General features: G+C 39.8%; 1 protein-coding gene across 1 annotated transcript in view; it reads right to left on the bottom strand.

Moving 5' to 3' along the window:
• FRY (FRY microtubule binding protein) overlaps positions 1–21,179 on the bottom strand; it is a 572,796-nt gene that overhangs the window by 482,087 nt on the left and 69,530 nt on the right. The window lies entirely within an intron of this gene.

Below are 21,179 nucleotides of genomic sequence, written 5' to 3'. Positions count from 1 at the left end.
AGCTATGCTTGTAATCAATGGTAGAAAGGTGACTACAATCAACTCCATGGTGCCACTAACAGCCAAACTTCAGGCTGCTTGACACCCTCGGTGCTCCCTACTTACAGGGCCCACAGACGGGTGGGGAGCAGATGTTACCCTCAGACTCCCAACAGTGCCTGCTGCTTCGTCTGCTGGGATACAGACAGTTATGCTTTAAAATGAATAAGCATTTCACAAATTATCTTTCATTGCAGTGAAGATGCAAGTCACTCACACCATGCAAGGATTACCCATCTGAAACAGAAGTGACCCCAGCAGCTTTTTCATGGTGGGAGTCTGAAGTGAACCTCGTGAAGGGAGTGGAGAAACAGGTGTGCTCCCTCGCTGGACTCCTGCCTCAGAATTCTGACTCCTTTAGGGGTTGCTGCCTCCTAATTCTAAATTTAATCACTTCAAACTGCTAACTTTTTTCCTTTTCTTATCTTCAAAAATTTCAATTCTGTAGGTAACTTCAGTTCATTCTGTTTAGAAGTTTGGCAGATCAGTTTCTAGCAAGATTTCAGTGGCCCAATGTAACAGAATGATGTGCTAAATATTAAAAGTTGAAGAATGGAATCGCCCATTTTTCCTTTCATCAATATAGAGAGAAGGCCTTTAAAAAGAGACAAAAAGGATATAGTAAAAATGTGCATCTTTTGGAAAAAAAATGAATGCAAGGGTAATTTTATATCTTCGCTCTAATATAATCACTCAGCTTCTGAGTTTGCTAATCACTTCTTGGGCAAACTGTACAGTTAGTAATAAACTGATTAAACATTGTAGTGTAGTGATTTACACAGTTTCTTTTGGAACTGTGTTACATTCTGTATGAAACTGCTTTTCCACTATTCTATAGGAAAAAATATTCTCTATATGCTTTCCATTGTCTATTTTTACAACTTAGGTTACAGCTTTCTTTCAAATGTTTGGTGATGACATCATACAAGGAATACCCTACTCAGAATTAATCACATTCCATTTGAATTCTAAATTCTTCTGCTGCTTGTTTTCTAATGGTGGGGGCCACTTATCTCGCTCTTCAAACAGAACCCAGTTCCTGTCATTTCATATGCTGGGAACAACCCAGCATATATGCAAAGACTTCTCAGCAGCCTGGGAAATGTCATTCTAAGCTACATATGATTCGGCTCCAACCCTTAAAAATGACTTAAAGCTGTTCTCCAATAGCAAATGGAAATGTCTGTGTGACGTCAGCCCTCAGTTTTATAATTTATATACCAGATGCTTGAGCTTTCAAAATAAAAATCTTTACCCATAGAGAAAATATACACTAAAATCAACAAGTGTTTATTGAATTATTATTTTGTACAAGACAATGCATTAAGTGCATTATGATACATGAGACATAATTCCTGTCTTTAAGGAATCTAAAATCTACACTAAAGCTCAGCTGGTATGGCTCAGTGTTTGAGAGTTGACCTATGAACCAGGAGGTCATGGTTCGATTCTGGTCAGGGCACATGCCTGGATTGTGGGCTCAATCCCCAGTGGGGGACATGCAGGAGGCAGCTGATCGATGATTCTCTCTCATCATTGATGTTTCTGGCTCTCTCTCCCTCTCCTTTTTTTCTCTGAAATCAATAAGAATATATTTTTAAAAAATAAAATAAAATCTACACTAAAAAATATGATATAAAACTATGAGACTGTAACAACAATGACAGTTCACAGGACACAAATGACAGTTCACCTTAAGTGTGGAAGTGCTGTCACAAATCAGTGGATGATTCATTTCAAAATGAATCAGAGACAGTAACAGTAGATGCTATATGATTTGAAAGTAAAAGGTAATTCCTTCATTTAACAATGAGCAGGAAAATATTAAAGAACAAGACTAATTAGGAACTGGATATCCAAGAATGAATATCTTGTCTTGGCCAAGAGACATGAAGAGAACCTTCAGGAAGCGGTAATAGCAGAAGCTGAAGTGCGGAGATCAGAAAGCACTCCAAGCAATTCCAACCGCTTATATTCTGCTGTTACTGCCTGTCTATCTCTTCGTGTTAAAATGAAGAAAGTGGTCAGAATGTCTTTATTTAGAAAAGGAATAAATATTCTTTAGTATAGCCAAATGTACCAGAACTAAAATAAATTGGTTCAGAATAGTAAGGTGCATAAAATAACAAAACCACTTGCTATCATTAAAGTTGCCTTAATTATAGCCACGAGTTACTCAGTGTAAAAAATAGGCACAGTTACAGCAAAGGAAGCAGTTCCACATTCAGAATGACTTAGTGAGTGTTGCCTATAATATCTGCTCACAAGTACTATTTCCCAACACCACCACCGAGAGATGTCATAAATGACTGTTACCACAAATAGGTTAGGCATCAACTTGGCAAGAAGCCAATCCAATAGTGATCAATTGGATGTGGAATTGCAAGTGGAAAAGCCAGACTCCTAGATTCACAGTGCTTCTCCAACATTTAAGTGCATATAAATCACAAGAGGAAATGGTTGAAATACAGATTATTTTTTCAGAATCTTGGGTAGGGCCTGAATTAAAATAATTTACTTATTTATTTTGATTATTTATAACATCCCCTTACCACTGGAATATAAACTCCCAGGACAGAGATCTTTGTTTATTTTGCTCACTAGTGTATCCCAAGCACCTAAAACAGTGTCAGCTACATGAAAGCCCTCCACCATTAAGTGTTGAATGAGTGAATGACATTGCCTACAAAACCTGGCACTAACTGGGTAAGGATGCCAATTATGACTTTGAGTGATTAGTTTTGCTTAAGAAACACCACTGACTCATTAAGACTGAGAAAGGTGCGTGGCAAGAACACAGGTGGCCAGGTGGCCAGAGGTTTGTAATAGATCATTTTTGGAGTCACTGCTTTCCCCATAGGGCTCAGCTTCCTTGAATTCATTTGCCCAACACTTAAAAAACAATAGAATTTATTTGGCATACATTTTAGCTCAGACTCTGGCATCCTGTGACTTTGCTCTCTACCAGTGGTTGCTCATTCCTGTAGCCTTGGGTCTCCCTGTCTCACCAAATCTTCATCCAGTTTCTGCTTTCTCCAAAACCCTGTGTGGTTTGGCTTAAGACGTGAATTCCATATTAGCCCAGCTGTTGACCTAAGCTTTGGCAAAGTTTGAAAGCGTCAGACTTCAACTTGGCATCTAGCTCCAAATCTCAATGTTGGTCTGTAAATTCCTTAAGACAGTGAGTCTTCTTCCTACCATAAATGTCACAAGGTGCTGGAGCAATTGCATGGGTATCTGTAGGCCTATCCTTAACAACTCCGTCGCTCAGGAGGCTGAGCTTCTTCTCATGCCCAATTAAATACCTCCTATGTATTTTATGTTCCTTTTCTTTGCCCAATTTTATATTAGGCTTTGCTTTTATATCTTATTGACTTAGAGTTTTAAAATATATTTTGGATACTAACTTCATCACTTATACCCAAAGGAAATACCTTCTCCCATGATGTAGTTCATCATTTTATCTTGTTTATAGCATTTTCTATTGAAAAGATAACCTTAACTTCAATGCAGTCGGACTTATCAACTGTGATTGTGCTTTCTGTATCCTGTTTGAGAAATCCTTCCATAATATGAGGTTCTGAAGACATTATTCTTTTTTTTTTTTTTTCCCATACCATTTAGCAGCTTTAATTCTTACAGGGGGCTAAGCAAAATAGAGATTATCATTGTGTTACAAAAGTTGAAACCGAGACACGAGATGTGTCAAAACTTATTCAAGTTCTCAGCATGATCAAATGGCAGAGACAAGAATCAAACCCAGACCCTCTGACTCCATTATGATGTATTAAATTTTTTTTTATTTATTTTTTTTTATTAAATTTTTATTGTTCAGATTACATTTGTTCCTCTTCCCCCCCCACATAACTCCCCTCCTTCCAGTTCCCACCCCACCCTCCGCCCTCACTCCCCACCCACTGTCCTCATCCATAGGTGCACGATTTTTGTCCAGTCTCTTCCCGAATCTCCCATTCCCCTTTCCCCCCCAAGAATAGTCAGTCCATTCCCTTTCTATGTCCCTGATTCATTATAATCACCAGTTCATTCTGTACATCAGATTATTTATTCACTTGATTCTTAGATTCACTTGTTGATAGATGCATGTTTGTTGTTCACAATTTGTATCTTTACCTTTTTCTTCTTCCTCTTCTTAAAGGATACCTTTCAGTATTTCGTATAATACTGGTTTGGTGGTGATGAACTCCTTTAGCTTTTCCTTATCTGTGAAGCTCTTTATCTGACCTTCAATTCTGAATGATAGCTTTGCTGGATAAAGTAATCTTGGTTGTAGGTTCTTGGTATTCAGCACTTTGAATATTTCTTGCCATTCCCTTCTGGCCTGCAAAGTTTCTGTTGAGAAATCAGCTGACAGTCGTATGGGTATTCCCTTGTAGGTAATTGAGTCTCTTTCTCTTGCTGCTTTTAAGATTCTCTCTTTGTCTTTTGCTCTTGGCATTTTAATTATGATATGTCTTGGTGTGGTCCTCTTTGGATTCCTTTTGTTTGGGGTTCTCTGCGCTTCTTGGACCTGTAAGTCCATTTCTTTCACCAGGTGGGGGAAGTTCTCTGCCATTATTTATTCAAATAGGTTTTCAATATCTTGCTGTCTCTCATCTTCTGGCACTCCTATTATTCTGATGTTGGTACGCTTGTAGCTGTCCCAGAGGCTCCTTACACTATCTTCACACTTTCGGATTCTTTTTTCATTTTGCTTTTCCAATTGGGTGTTTTTTGTCGAATCTTTGGTTTGATTCTTATGCTCGTCTGGTCTGCTATTGGGTATAATATTCTTTATTTCAGTCCGTGTATGCTTACTTTCTAATTTCTTTATCGTAGCATCGAGGGTCTCATTAGTTTTCGTGAGGCTCTGCACAAATTTATGGCAAGCCCTCAAAATTGCGATTCTTAGCTCCATATCCTCCATTTCTGTCATGTTTTTTTGTCTCCGCATCTTTTATGCTTTCTTGGTGCACCCCCTTGTGGTCTCTGTGCGCAGTCTTGTTCTAGCCAAGCCTTAATTGTTGTAGTTAACACTAGAGGGATTTGACCAGCAGACCGACTGGCTGTAGGATTCTGGGGAGGCGCTAGTCCAGCCCTTGCCTGAGGCGATCGGCAAATGTCTGTGCGCAGTGCCTGGGCGGGGCGGGCTCAACAGGGCGGGGGGAGGGAGCAGCTATGGCCGCTCTCAGTCCGTTCCCAAGGGTTCTGCCTCTCTGTCCCAGCAATCGCTGCAAACCTCGGAGGGGCCGTAGCCAGACAGTCCCGCTTCTCCCGTTTGAGTCTGGGTCCCTAGAGACTCGCCCGGATCTGTAGCCCAGAGTCTGAGACTCACTCCTGAGTGAAAACGACAACCGCGCCCTCAGCCACCAGCCCGCTTTGCGCGCGCACCGCCGCACCACCGTACCTTTAAATTTTCCACACTGCGCCTCCTCTAAGCCTCGTAATGCTGTTGTTTTTCCTTCTAGTTGAAGAGTCCCTCCTCAGCCAGCCTTCCTGTGGTTCTGGGTGATGTCCGTTCCGTCTTTTAGTTGTATTTTTGAAATGGTTGTTCGAGGCAGCAAACTCCGGTGTTTACCTATGCCGCCATCTTGGTTTCTCCTATTCTTAGGTTTCCGTTGTTCACACTTAGGTTTTCAGTCCATCTGGAATTTGTTTTTGTATGTGTCATGAGGCAAATATCCATCATTTCCTTACTCCATCTGCAGTGTCAATATCTAGGGCCACATAGCTAGTCTCTATATATGCATGAATTTGTTTTGGGGGTCTTTACTTTGGTCTATGTTCCTGTCTCTGTACTAACACTACCTGACTAAATCAGTATGGCGTTAAAACAAGTTTTGACATCTAAGAGAGCAAGTTTCTCCAACTAGGTCTTCTTCAAACATGTCCCAGGTATTTTTGTCTTTTTGTGCTTTCCAAATGAATTTTAGGAATAGCTTGCAAAATTCCATACTTTTACACACCCGTAAAAAAAACCTAATGAGAGTTTGATTGGAATTTTATTGAGTATTTAAATCCATTTGGTAAAAACTGACTTTGATATTGAATCTCATAATGTAAAAAATGTGGTTTCTCCTTTGATTTGCATCTTATTGTACGCTCTGTAATATTCTGCAATTTTGTCCATAAGGATTTGAATATCTGATCTATTCCTAAATAGCTTTTAGCTTTTGTTATTATTGTGAATGAGATTCCCCATCCCTATTACTTAACAGTGTTTTGTTGTTGCTGCCAGAAGCCTTTAATATTTTAGGCAGCAGATTAATTTTTTTTTTTCAGTTTCTTTAGGAAGTTCAGGATTGGGGTGTCTTCTGAGACCTGTCTGACTGATCCTTCAGGCAGGAGCTTGTCTTACTGATGTCTGAGTCCATGGTTTCCCTCTGGTGAAGCTGGTGAGGTGGGGCTCACAGAAGGGGAGGGCAGCAATCACTTTTAGGAGTCCCATTATACACAGATTTCATATTATTAGCCTCATTTTTAGAGGCTTAAAGAGAGAATCTTTCCCAATATTTGTAAGTAGGGCTCACAACCCCAAGCCTATCAGACCCCATAACCCCAACCCTCACCCTAACACTAACCCTGATCCTAACTCTAATCCTTATTTTTTATTACATATTTCCTTCTGAATACCACTGTCCTGATAAGAGGTTGAACCCAAGCCTCAATAGTGAGAACACAGCCTTAACCGGTTTGGCTCAGTGGATAGAGCGTCGGCCTGTAGACTGAAGGGTCCCAGGTTCAATTCTGGTCAAGGGCATGTACCTTGGTTGCGGGCACATCCCCAGTGGGGGGTGTGCAGGAGGCAGCTGATTGATGTTTCTCTTTCATCGATGTTTCTAACTCTCTATCCCTCTCACTTCCTCTCTGTAAAAAAATCAATAAAATATATTTTAAAAAAATAGTGAGAACACAGATCTTAACACCGAGGAGGTACCCATGTTTATGAGGAAGCTTAGGCTAGAAACTGGAGAATCAGATATTTCACCCTCAGCCACCATTCAGCACTGAGTCTTGGGACTCGGCATCCGAAGAGCTCTAGAATGCATTCTCTTCTGTATCTCAGCATCATCTCTCACCCTGCTTCCTGTTGACAGCTCTCCATGCTTCCACCTCCACCACTGCCTCACATCAGGGCCATCATTTTTACAAAAATCTGAATATATCTCTGATGTTTAAAAACCTCCAGAGCCTGTTGGTGGGATTGCAAATTAGTGCAGCCACTATGGAAAACAGTATGGAGGTTCCTCAAAAAAAGTAAAAATAAAACTACCATATGACCTAGCAATTCCATTTCTGGGAATTTATCTGAAAAATTCAAAACACAAATTTGAAAAGATACATGTATCCCTATGTTCACTGATGCATTATGTATAATAGCCAAGATATGGAAGCAATCCAAGTGCCCATCAATAGATGAGTGGCTAAAAAGTGGTGGTATATATTCCTCGGTCATAAAAAAAAATGAAATTTGCAACAACACAGATGGACTTAGAGGGTATTATGCTAAGTGAAGTAAGTCAGAGAGAGAAAGACAAATACCATATGACTTCACTTATATGAAGAATTAAAAAAATAAGCAAGTAAACAAAACAAAAAGACTCATAGATATAGAGAACAAAGTGATGGTTGTCAGATGGGAGTGTTGTGGGAGTGGGGTGAAAAAGGTGAAGGGATTAAGAAGTACAAATTGGCAGTTACAAAATAGTCATAGAGATGTAAAGTGCAGCATAGGGAATATAGTCATTAATCCTATATAATAAAACCATAATATGCAAATCGACCAAAAGGCAGAACTACTGGCAGAATGATCAGTCGCTATGATGCACACTGACCACCAGGGGGCAGATGCTCAATGCAGGAGCTGCCCCCCAGGTGGTAAGTGCACTCCCATAGGGGGACCCATGCTCAGCCAGAAGCCAGGCTCATGGCTGATAAGTGCAGCAGTGGTGGCAGGAGCCTCTCCCACCTCCACTGCAGGCGGTCAATAAGGAGTGAGGGGTCCTGGATTGGGAAAGGGCACAGGCCGGGCTGAGGGACCCTCCCCCATGCACGAATTTCATGCACTGGGCCTCTAGTATTATAATAATTATGTATGGTGTTAGATGGCTACTGGACTTATCTGGGGAATCACTTTTAAAGTTATATAAATGTCTAATCACTATGCTGTAAAAAAAATTAAATAAAAACAAACAAAATAAACTTCCAGTGCCTCCCAGAGCAATTAGAATAAATCTCACCTCCATTCTGTTTCTACTAATGCTTTGGAATCTGGTTCACCACCGTATTCTCTGACTTCATTTCCTACCTCTCCTCCTCTATTCACTACTCTTTATTCTATCACTGTTCTTTATCTCTGCAAAGCTCCTTACCACCTGAGGGCCTTGACCCTGACAGTCTCACCACCTAAAATATTCTTTCACCAGATTCTGGCATGACTGAGTTTTTCCTTAAGGTTTCAACTTAAATGTTACTTCTTCAGAGTCCTTCTCTTACCACCTCAATCAATGAAAGAGCCCAGCCCAGCCACCACCCCATGATGCTACAATACTCTCCATGACATCATCTGATTAATTGCTTCATATAATTCACCACAACTTGTTAACTTTTTTGCCCAGAAAAAAATCTACTTGAAACATAGTTTTTGGCCATTCTCTCTTGCACTTGTTTACCCAATGGATTCACAGAATATTTTCTAGGGGGCAAATGAAGTTTTCTTGCATTTTTGTGTTTGTTTGTTTAATTGTGGTAAAATAGATATAACACAAAATTTACCATTTAACTATTTTTAAGTGTATAATTTTGCAGCATTAAGTAAATTCACGATGTTATGCCACCATCAGCACTATCTGTTTCAAGAGCTTTTTCATCTTCTCAAACAAAAACTACCCATTAAAAAGTAACTTACCACATGCCCACTCCACCCAGGCCATAGAAAACTCTGTTCTCTCCATCTCTGTGAATCTGACTACTGCAGGTCCCTCATATAAATGGAATCATACAGTATTTGTTCTTTTGCATCTGGCTTATTTCACTTTGCATGTTTTCAAGGTTCATCCACACTATAGAATATGCCAGAATTGCCTTCCCTTTTTTTAAATGTTCCATATATATATATTTTTAAATCCTCACTCAAGGATGTGTTTTTTAATTGATTTTAGAGAGAGATGAAAAGAGAGAGAGAGAGAGAGAGACATTGATATGAGAAAAAAACATCAATTGGTTGCCTCCTATATGCCCCCAGATAGGAGGATCAAACCTGAAATCTGGGAATGTGCCTGATTGGGAATCAAACCCATAACCCTTCAGTGCACAGGACAACGCACCAACCAACTGAATTGAAGCCAGGGCACCTTTCTTTTTTAAGGCTCAATACATTGTATTGTAATAAAACCATAATATGCAAATTATGGTCCACATTTGGTTAAACCATTCTATGGACCACATTTGGTTTATCCATTCACCTGCTGATGGACATTTAGATTGTTTCTAGCTTTGGCCATTGTGGATAATGCTGCTATTGTATTAATTTTTAAATGTGTTTATTGTCTATCTCTCCTCACCTGAATGTAAACTCTAAAAGGACAGAGGCAATAGAACAGTGCCTGACTTTTGGTAGGAATAATATAAACCAAGCACAATGTTATATATAAGTCAACTATAATATGATACACAACAGTTGACCCATGAACAAAGCGGTGATTAGGGGAAATGACCCCCTCCCCATGCACAGTTGGAAATCCACCTATAACTTTGATTCCCCCAGAGCTTAACTATTGTGCAGTCATCCTTTGGTATCCTTGGAGAATTGGTTTCAGGGCCTCCCATAGATACCAAAATCTGCAGATACTAAACTCCTTTATACAAAATGTTGTAGAACAATGCACACAGTTGGCCCTCCACATCTGAAAATTCCTTTCTGTGGCTTGAAATATTTAAAACCATGATTGGTTAAATCTATGGATGTGAAACCTGGGGATATGAGAGCTGACTTTATTGAAAAAAGTCCATGAATAAGTGAACACTCTAAATTCAAACCCATGCTGTTCAGGGTCAAAAACCAGTCGTACTTGATAAATATAAAAAAACTGAGGAGTCCTTTCTTTCATGAGTTATCAGCATCTCTCAGCTGGATGACTGCTCCTTTGCTTTTTTATTGTTGTTATCCTTTTATTTTATGTAGGATAACATATTTACATTTAAAATTGTTATATCCTCTTGATATATCTGTTCTTTATTATGTAATGTCCTTTAAAGTCAATATCTTTGATATTAATTTAGCTAAACTTTTCTATGGTTAAAGTTTGCATGGGCTATTTTCCTTTTCTCTTTCTTACCCATTTTACCTAAAGACACTTTGTATTTGATTATGACTTTCTAACATCATATAGTTGTTCATTTTTATTCCAGTTTAACAACTTTCGTATTCATTTTTTTAACCTTTATTATTGAAAGTATTGTTTTTTTCCCATTGAACCTCAATATCCCATACCGGACGACCCCCCCCCCCCTCACCGCCTTCTTGCAGGCCTTCACCACACTATTGTCTGTGTCCATGAACTTTGCATATATGCATATACATTCTCCAGTTAAACTCTCCCCCTTATCCCCCATCCCCACCCCCACCCCCATTCCCTCTGAGATTCCTCAGTCTGTTCCATGCTTCTACGTCTCTGGATCTATTTTGTACATCAGTTTATTTTGTTCATAGGATTCCCCATATGAGTGAGATTATGTGATACTTGTCTTTCTCTGACTGGCATTTTTCACTTAGCATAATACCCTCGAGGTTCCTCTATGCTGTCTCAAAGGATAAGAGATCCTTCTTTTTTATTGCTGCACAGTATTCCACGGTGTAAATGTCCCACAGCTTTTTTATCCACTCATCTGCTGATGGGCACTTGGGCTGTTTCCAGATCTTAGCTATTGTAAATTGTGCTGCTATGAACATAGGGGTGCATACATTCTTTCTGATTGGTATTTCGGGTTTCTTAGGATATATTCCTAGAAGTGGGATCACTGGGTCAAATGGGAGTTCCATTTTTAATTTTTTGAGGAAACTCCATACTGTTTTCCATAATGGCTGCACCAGTCTGCATTCCCACCAGAAGTGTACTAGGGTTCCCTTTTCCCTACATCCTTCTGCTTTTTTATTTTATTTTTCCAATTGCTGCTCTGAATGGTTATGGGTGTTTTTTTTTTTATCTTGTCTTCTAATTCATTGATTCAGTCCTCCACTTCTGCTAGTCTACTTTTAATTCCTTCCAGAGTATTTTTTATTTCAGCTATTTCATTCTTCATTTTCTTTTGATTCTTATTGATGGTTTCTACCTCTTAATTATTCTTCTGTAGTTCTCATTAAGTTGTTTGAGCACACTTATAACCATTATTTTGAATTCTTTATCTGACAAATTGCTTGCCTCCATTTCATTTAGTTCCTTTTTTGGAAATTCTTTTTTTTCATTTGGGGGTTGTTTTTTGTCTCCCCATTTTTGCTGTCCCTCAGTATTTGTTTCTATGTATTAGATCAAACTGCTATACCTCCCAGACTTTGTGGGGTGGTCTTATGTAGTAGGTGTTTTGTGGGACCAAGTGGTGCAGTCTCTTAGGTCTCCTGAGCTGTGTGTTCTAGGAATGCCCCTTGTTTAAGTTATTTGGGTTCTCTGGCTGTAATTGGGTCTTGAATTCTCCTGTTGTCTGTTTTGTGGATGGAATCTCCTCTCAGCCTGGCTGACTATGAGGCTCACCCCCAACCATGCCATGTGAGCTGTTGTGGAAGTGCTGACAGGACAGAACATAATACAATATAACAGAAAAAGAAACAAAACAGAAACATAAAAGAACCCCTTCAACAACATCAAAAGCTGTTGTGGAGGTGCTGACAGAACAGAACACAATACAACAAAACAGAACAAGAAACAAAAGAAACAAAACAAAAACATAAACAGAACCCCTTCAACAATATCAAAAGCTACCACCAAAGAAGAGAGAATTTGGAGAGAGAAAAGACTGCAATAATGATAGAAGAAAAGAAAGAAACAATACAAGGGGGAAAAGAAGAAAAAAAACGGGGAAGGGAGAACAAGGAATATTAAGGAACGGAGAAAGAAAATAAGAATATAGAGTTGGGGAAGGAATATATTACAGATTCAAAGAGGAAGAAAAAAATTGAAAATGAAAATAGAGGAAAAAGCAGATAGACCCAAAATAAGAAAAAGAAAGAAGATGAGAAAGCAGGAGAAAAGGGAAAAAAAAGATTGATTAGGAAAAGGGAAGAGAAAATTAGATATATGAATGAAACAATAGAGGAATAATAACAAATCAATAAACCAGATAGATAAAGAAGATAAATGAAAAAAAGAAAGAAAAGAGAAAAAATGAAAAAAAAAGAATAAAAAATACAAAAGGAAAAAAAAAGTGAAGTGGCCTTCAATTCAGCAGATTTTTTAGTGCCTTCTGGGAGCTTCCTTTGGATACTGCTCTTCTTATGACTGTGAATGACTATTCTGTCTGCCATTTCTGGGTTTCCTGAGAAGTTCTTAGGTGCTAATTATTGTCAGAAACTGTCCTCCTTTGGCTTTCAGCAACCTGCTTGAACCTTCAAGCGACCCACAGTTTGTGTCTGTCTCCACAGGACTTGACTGCATGCAGGAGGGGACAAGTGCTATCTAAAGTTGGTTTGTTAGCAGCATGGGGCCCAGGGCTGAGTCAGTAAGCTTCCCCAGGTTCCCAGGGCTCTGCCTCTGCCTGCCTTAGCCCTCCAGACAGCTGTCAATCTTAATCACTCAAAGTCTGTTTCTGAAAGAACTTTAGGCAGAATCTGGAGTTTAGATCTCTGGGTCTCCCGTGAGGGGCCCGAGATTTCAGGGAAAGTGTGGGTGTGTTTCCCTGTCCCAGAGCTACTCCTCTGCCAGTGACCCAGAATATTGCTCTGCCCTTGGCTGGATGGAGATCCTCCTGTGCAGTTCAGTGGGATCAGCTGGAATCCTGGAGTTTCTATCAGCTCTCCCATGGGAAGCACCAGTAAGGTTCCCTGGATAGTGGGGTGAATGGCCCCACCCTCTATCAGTTACTGATGCTTTCTGAGACTATTAATACCCTTAGGCTTGGCCTCTGCTGCTGTCTCCTCTGCAAAGATCAAGATGCAGGTTGTGTCAGGCAGGGCTTCTGAGGGTGGAGTGGGCTGTATCACCTACGGCAGGTTTTTTTCCTTTCCCTGTGCTTCGGCTCCTGGGAGCAGCTAGCAGCAGTTCTCAACCTGTGGGTCACGACCCCTTTGGCAGTCGAACGACCCTTTCACAGGGGTCGCCTAAGACCATCCTGCATATCAGATATTTACATTACGATTCATAACAGTAGCAACATTACAGTTGTGAAGTAGCAACAAAAATAATTTTATGGTTGGGTCACAACATGAGGAACTGTATTTAAAGGGCCAGAAGGTTGAGAACCACTGAGCTAGAGCCTCTCAGGAAAAATAGCTGTTTCAGTTTGGGGGTGTGTGACCAAACACAGGACTCCCGGGTCCTGCTTTTATACATCTCCCCCCAATGCTTCTCACCCCAGCCTTTCCTTAGGCACCTTGAGTGCACAATCGCCCTCCCTGCACCAAAGCCTCAGATGAATAGCTGCAAAGGGAACTCCTGTGCTGTGGGTTCAAAACAAAAAACAAACTAAGGCTTTCTCTCTGACTGGCTCCGTTCTACTACGTTCTACTAGCTCCAGACTCCCCTGCAGCTAGCTGTCAGCCACCTTTCATGGATGTTCTTGGCTCCAGTGCTCCAGGCTGTGGAGCCCAGCCTGGGTTCTGGGCCTGTCTTCTGAGGGAAAAGACCCTCCCTTAGCTGGGAGATCCCTCCTGACTCAGCCTGCTGCCCATGGAAGCTGGGTTCACCCTTCTCGAGACCTCACCCTTCCTACCAATCTCCAGGTGTTTTCTGTCCTTCCTTGATATAAATCTCCTCCTCAACTGGACCTCAGTTGGTAATTCCAGGTGAATGTTCCTCAATTAAGTTTTATTTCCAATCTGGCCCTAGGAGGAGGTGCAAGAAAGATCTGACTATTTGGCTGCCACCATTTTCTCTCCCCTGACTGCTCCTTTTCAACCCATTCCTCCTACCTCTGCAACAGTTAAATCTTTAAAACATAAATCTAGCCATGGCTAGTGTAGCTCAGTGGTTAGAGTGTTGATCTGCACACCAAGCTTGTTTGATACCTGGCCCTGGTCCTAGAGCATGTGGGGCGGCAACCAAGCATGTCTGAGATACATTGCATTATTTTCAGGAAAATGAGGCAGATAAAATCTTTTGCACTCACTTCCTATAGCTTAGTGCCTAAGGCAGGGGTCCTCAAACTACGGCCCACGGGCCACATGCAAATACAAATATTTGTTCCCGTTTTGTTTTTTTACTTCAAAATAAGATATGTGCAGTGTGCATAGGAATTTGTTCATAGTTTTTTTTTTAAACTATAGTCCGGCCCTCCAACGGTCTGAGGGACAGTGAACTGGCCTCCTGTTTAAAAAGTTTGAGGACCCCTGCGTCTAGCCAGAGTGGACTTCCCTCAGTACCTTGAGGGTGGCATAGTGTCTCCTGGGCATTTGCAGATGGCATTATTTTTGCCTTAGACATCTCCTGCCCTCTCTTTCATCCGTTCCTACTTGTCCTTTAGATTTGTGTGGGCATACTTACAAAGAAACTTTTTCTGACACTCCAAGTTCGGTTAATTGCTCCTATTATATTTGTAGGAGTTGCATAGTCTTTTGTTTCTGATCTTTTGGAGTCCAAGGGATGAGAGCAGAAACTGTGTCTCAGTTGACCACTGAGTCTCTGTGCCCAGCATGCTGTCTGCAGTTAGTAAGGGCTCAATTAATGAACAAATGATCAGATTTGTAAGCCCTAGCTATTATTTTGAAACATCAGTATTATTATGCCTAATAGTTTAGAAAATATCAACCTACTGGCATTTAGGTGTCCATTCAGTCTTCCATGCAAATGTGATCCATCTGAGATCTTTGAAAAACATTTGTTTTACCTAATTACCTGGATCTCATACATGGAGCCTTGCCATCTGTCCTTTACAGCACTGTAAAACTCACTGCCACCAGGTGTCACCCAGGTAGGTAGGGATCAATTAATACTTTTAATTTAAGCCTCATGTAATTAATTACCTAATGCTGAGCCATTCACATTTAATTCCTATGACGTTACAACATGAACCCGGGAACTACAAAAATAACTGAAAGAAGAGAGATAGATATGAAAAAAATCCTGGTAGACTTCCCCCCTGGGGCAGCGAAGGACTTGGAGAATTGGACCAGTTATATGAACACATATGAGGATGAAATAATATAGGTTGGAAGTTGTTTGAGTATAACTTAATCAGTAGTTTAACTGGTGTTCAGAAAGACTCAGTCAGCAGACATCAAAGAATTCAGTGTGTCTCATAACCCAGAGGAGAGAGCACTAAATATGGGGCCTGAGTAATCTGGATACCCATGTACACACAGATTCATGTCCCCATGGCCCATAAAAGAAGAAAGAGAGGGAGGGAGATTGGAGGGAGGGCAGAAGAAAGGAAGAAAGGCTTCTGCAATACTTTTAGGTCAGTCCATTTTTTGATGATCTGTCTTGTGCCTTTGTTATCACACCAAAGATCCCTCCCCCTCTATGAATATTAAGCACAGATTTTTAAGTGTTTTATAGTAACACTTAATAAATAAATCTATTGACATTTACAGAGATTTAAAGTGTTTATCCTCTCAAGTTGTCATGCTCATTGCTATGCTTATCACCTAGTTCACAATCATGAAAAAGTAAACCTTTTGATTGGTTAAATTCACTGATTAAATCAATGTATCTATACAGTAGACATCTATTCTGCACCAAAAATGCTGCTGTAGATTAGTGATAGGAATATGGGAATTTAGATGTTTGCTAAAATACAAATTCTGGAGCAACAACCATGACTATAAATCTGCAGAGCCAAGCTGGGGCCCAGGAATCTGAATTTTAACAAGCATGCCCCAGGGAGATTTTTATGCAGTGAGTTCGTTGGCAGGAATCATCATATGGCAATTAGTAATGGTGGAGATTATTAAATGAACAGGCTATAAAATCATGTGTATGAGAGTATAACCTCATTAAAAATATTTAGAGATAAAAAGATAGATAGGTAGATAGAAACACAGAGATTCATACAGATATTCACAGAAAATGTTCTGTGGGACAGACACTAGGTGTTAGTGAACTGAATGAGAATAGGGTGTTTTCAAAAAAATTTTTGTTCCACTTATTTTCTAATTTTCCACAATATATTTGTATGGATATTATACTAATAAAAGTATATATTTTTTCTTGAAGTGCATTTTATTTATTTTGTTTTTGTTTTTTATTAAATGGATTGAGGTAAAATTGTTTAATAACATGATATAAATTTCAGGTGTACAATATTATAATTTGATATCTGTATGCTCACCACCAAAACTCTCATTTCCTTCCATCACCATATATTTGACCCTTTTACCCACTTCACTCTCCTCCCACCCGCTTCCCTTCTGGTAACCAGCCTTCTGTTGTATGTATCTATGAGCTTGTTTTTATTTGTTTGTTTTAGTTTGCTTGTTACTAACAGATAGTTTTTTTAATTTTATTTTTCAATTACAGTTTACATTTAACATCTTTCTGTATTAGTTTCAGGTATACAGCATTGTGGTTAGACAGTCATATATTTCATAAGGGGTTCCCTGATATTTCAAGTACCCACCTGGCACCATACATAGTAATTACAATATGATTGACTGTATTCCCTATGCTGTACTTTACATCCCTGTGACTATCTTGTAACTACCAATCTGTTCTCAATCCCTTCCCCTTTTGCAACAGTCCCTAACCCCCGCCCCTCTGGTATCCATCAGTCTGTTCTCGGGCAGATAGTTTTAATTATAAAAGAAATATTTATTAAGTTTTTACTGCACAGTGAGCATTGGGCCTACAAAGATGAAATCAGGCCAAGGTCCTCCCCTAAGAAATTCTGTTCTGGGAGGGAGATGACAGGTTCCCAGGAGCCTTAGGATACAGCCACGCACTGACCTAGATGTGGAAAGACTGAGGAGGTGATCCTGGACCTCCTGAGACATCGCAGCAGCACACACTGATCTAGCTGGAACAGAACTAGGAGAGACCTCGAAAAAATACTGGCAATTTTGGGGATGAAGAATGACTGTTGGGATGGTTTTCTTTCTCTGGTAGAAGACTTACCACTATAATAAAGAAAACAAACTCTAAAACAAAACCAACTAACAACAAAAACTCCAACCCACAACATTAAAAGCAAGGAAATCATATAAAAACAAATGGCATTTACTAGTTTGGACTCGGACCTTCCTGTGGAAGGATGAAGAGATGTTGGATATATTCTTGCCTGCTGTCCCTCTGGCCAGGCTATTATTCTGCCATTGCCTGTTACCTGCTGAACTAAATCCCACCCATCCTAAATAGTTCCTCCCATTCACAAGTCCCCCTAACCCTCCAGGCCTGTGGTATCTCCATCCTATAAATATGTAAGATGTTATGATACACATTTGCAAAATCTTGCATGTTTGGTATATATTATTTATCTCTTGGTTTATTTAACTTGTCATGTGATAATTTCTTGAAGAGAAAAAAAAATATTTTGTCTTTTCACAAGTAGACTGCCAGGCCTTTGAGGGCAAGGATGATTTAAAAGACAACTCTAGGCACAGACAGAAATATTAGGCACTAAGTATATACTTTTAAAGTAAACTATGCTAAACAAAAATACTTTATTTAGATTTTTTTAAAAATAGCTCCTGGTTAACCTAAATGGTTGTTTCTGAATAAATGCCACTATAGTTTTCTAACTATGAATATTATCCTATATAATAAAAGCCTAATATGCTGTGTCTGACCGTTTGTTTGACCACTCGACCAGTCGCTATAATGTGCACTAACTACCAGGGGGCAGATGCTCCAACCAGTAGGTTAGCTTGCTGCTGGGGTCCGGCTGATTGGGACTAGGCAAGATGGGCCAAACACGCCCTGGAGTCCTCCCATGGTCCCTCAGCCTGGCCTCTCGCAATTTGAGACCTCTCGGGGGATGTCAGAGAGCTGATTTTCGGACCTATCCCCACAGGCCAGGCCGAGGGATCCCCACTGGTGCACAAATCTGTGCACCGGGCCTCTAGTATATAGATAAATGCCAGTATAATTACCTAACGGCTCATATTTATATTTTTTTCAGCACTGCTACTTTATCCTGACGCATTCACACTTTATTTAAAATTCAACTGGAGGCATATACTGATAAATTACCACATTCTATTATTTTAAAAGCAGGTTTTGAAATAATTAATTTCTTCAATAGTTAGCAGACTAGAACTCCTAAACATTTTAACATACATGACTGGCTCTTGGAAGAGGAAAAAGTCACAATCCTGGAAGAATATGTACATGCTTTCCTTGAAAATACTATGAGGAGATGTTAAAATTTATTTTCTGAAATTCAGCATGGGAAAACAACAACCCTGCTTTTGAAAAGACATTGATTAGAAGGATAAATAATAACAATGTTTGACTCATATCATAAAGCTGTGTTGTGTAACTTTCTATAAATGTGTTCAAGCCAGGGAAGGGCATTATTTTAAAAGCTTTCTTTTATTTATTTTTGAAGAGCAGAGCTAAGGGAAAAGCAGAGGCATGTTACAGCATTGCTCTAACACCCTCTGGTGTCCTGTTTGCAGCATGCCTTTTTGAGGTCATTATTTGCTCTTTGGATAGCTATTTGCAAAGGAGCTCTTTGGGAAACCACTAATGTGTGTGAAGGTGAATGAATACCTCATCTAAGACAACCAAATACCTGGGTCTTACAACCAGTAGGTGTGCTAATTATGCTTGTACACACTTTTCACAATTCTCTGTGGAGCCAGAGCCTATATTGCAATTATTAACATCACACAGGTAAGAGGAGTCAGTAAATAGTAAAAAATGTTAGGGCTCCAAGAGGAAATGTTTGATCTGATTCAATGGTTGTTTTGTGGCACATTTCCATGGGAAACCATAGGTGACCTGATGAGAACCAAATGTTTGGTGTGTACCTGCCATATTAGACTTTCTTTATTAAAAAGAAGTTGAATAAATGAGATGAGTGAAGATTCTTCATCAAAAGTGATGTTAACCCCTTTTGTTGTGCATCAGAAATGTATATATGTTCCTTTAATACATACAGATTTAGAACTGACTTCATATTTGGGAGTCAACATAACCTGAAATATTAAAATAAATTAATAACTGCTACTCAATAAATGTTCTAAAACTAAGGGTAAAAGTATGTACATTATAGCTAGGCATGAATAAACAAATACACAAACTAATAAGCCAATCTAATATAATAAGTACAAATCTCTAAAGAAAATATACACAAGTACTAATAAGGTTTATATTAAAATAGTTAAATTATGTGTCATTTTTCCCCTATAATTTCCCTTTTTCTTCTTTTGGTCATGATAAGAAATTACTTTTATAATGAGGAAAAACTCACTTCAATAAATAAAAGTTCTTAAAGGAGATATGCTTGTTTAGGTCTTTCTGAAAATAAATGTACATTAAGGCAAGGGGAGGGGATATTTTGTCCTGTTTCCAAATTCTCCCAGTGGGTAACTATTAATCAAATTTTTATTTATGAAAACTTCACTTATTCCTCATCTAATCCTAAATCCAAGTGTTAAAAGTAGCTGTCCTCATTTCTGGCTGCAGGTGTCCTATCTTTTTCATTGTCACAGCTGAGTAATTGACAATTTATGCAATCCAGTTCATCTGCTTAGCAACAGGAAGGGTGGGGTCAAAACAGAGGAAAACCACTCCAGTAGCATTCTGCAGTTGTGAAGTGAGAAAGAAAGAATGGGACACTGGCCATAGGTCATGTACAGTATTTTCAATGATAAATCACAAAAGCAAAAATCAAACAAGAAATGTTCTATATTCTTCTCATACAGAACTGCATAAGTATAGTCTTAAGGGCACCATAAGATTAGAATGCCAGAAATACTATAGTACTTTAATGACAAGTAAATGGAAAGTTTCTTGTCCCTGGATCTCTAAATGAGCCAGTGAGCTTTGCCTTAGAAAACTCCCCCCAGAAAGGGTGTGGCTTAGCTGAAAATCAGACAAAGATCTGCTCTAGCCATATAGGTGAGAACCTGTGATATGTTAATTCTGACTGAGAATGTCCCGGTACCATGTCTGCTGTACTTTTCATTTCATCTTGGGTCAGCAGAAAGGAGAGAAGAATGGGGAAGAAACTGAGACATACACCAGAGGAATTCTTAGCATTAAAGCGTTCCCTTTCTGCCAAACTACTTGAAGTTTATGGCAACAATCTCATCAAATGAATTAGAATGCAGAGGTCATAGGTCCTAAGGATCCTGTGTTCAAGTTCATTAATGTCTCCCGTACATCTAATCAGAAATCTATTAAATATACAGTGCCACCTATTTCTTCTTTACCGCAGCACTGATCACAAATGCAGAAGAAAGAGGTTTCAGTGAACTAAATCCACCAAATGACAGTGTGTTTTAATTTTATTTTATTGGTTAGTCCTTAGGAAGTTAAATCAGTAGAGACCTTGCTATGAAAGAAAGCAGAAAAGGTCACCAATTTCCAATGTAACAGATTGTCCTGTTGCTTGAACTTGTTCATTCATTTGTTTGAAATATGTTTTTTGAGCACCTACTACTGTGTGCACTGTTCCAAACACTGAGGTTACTGTGGTGAATGAGAATGACCAGAATGATCAGAACGACCAGCCAGTCGCCATGATGTTCCCTGACCACAAGGGGGCAAGCGCTCAACGTAGGAGCTGCCCCCTAGTGGTCAGTGCGCTCCCACAGGGGGACTGTCGCTCAGCCAGAAGCCAGGCTCACGGCTGGCGAGCGCAGCTGCGGCGGCAGGAGCCTCTCCTGACTCCATGGCAGCACAGTGGCAGGTGTAGCGGACCCGGGATGAGCACGAGCGGTGCGGCACCGGCCCTGGCTTGGGCTCCTCCCTGACCGCCCGCTGTTTAGTGCACTGCTACATCCCTCAGGAGAGTCCCCATCCTTCAGGGATCGGGCTAAACCAGCAGTCAGA

This window comes from Myotis lucifugus, unplaced genomic scaffold (genome assembly GCF_000147115.1).
Source record: "Myotis lucifugus unplaced genomic scaffold, Myoluc2.0 scaffold_19, whole genome shotgun sequence".
Taxonomy (NCBI): domain Eukaryota; kingdom Metazoa; phylum Chordata; class Mammalia; order Chiroptera; family Vespertilionidae; genus Myotis; species Myotis lucifugus.
Note: the sequence above shows the minus strand (reverse complement) of the source record. Positions and strands in the feature narration are given on the sequence as shown.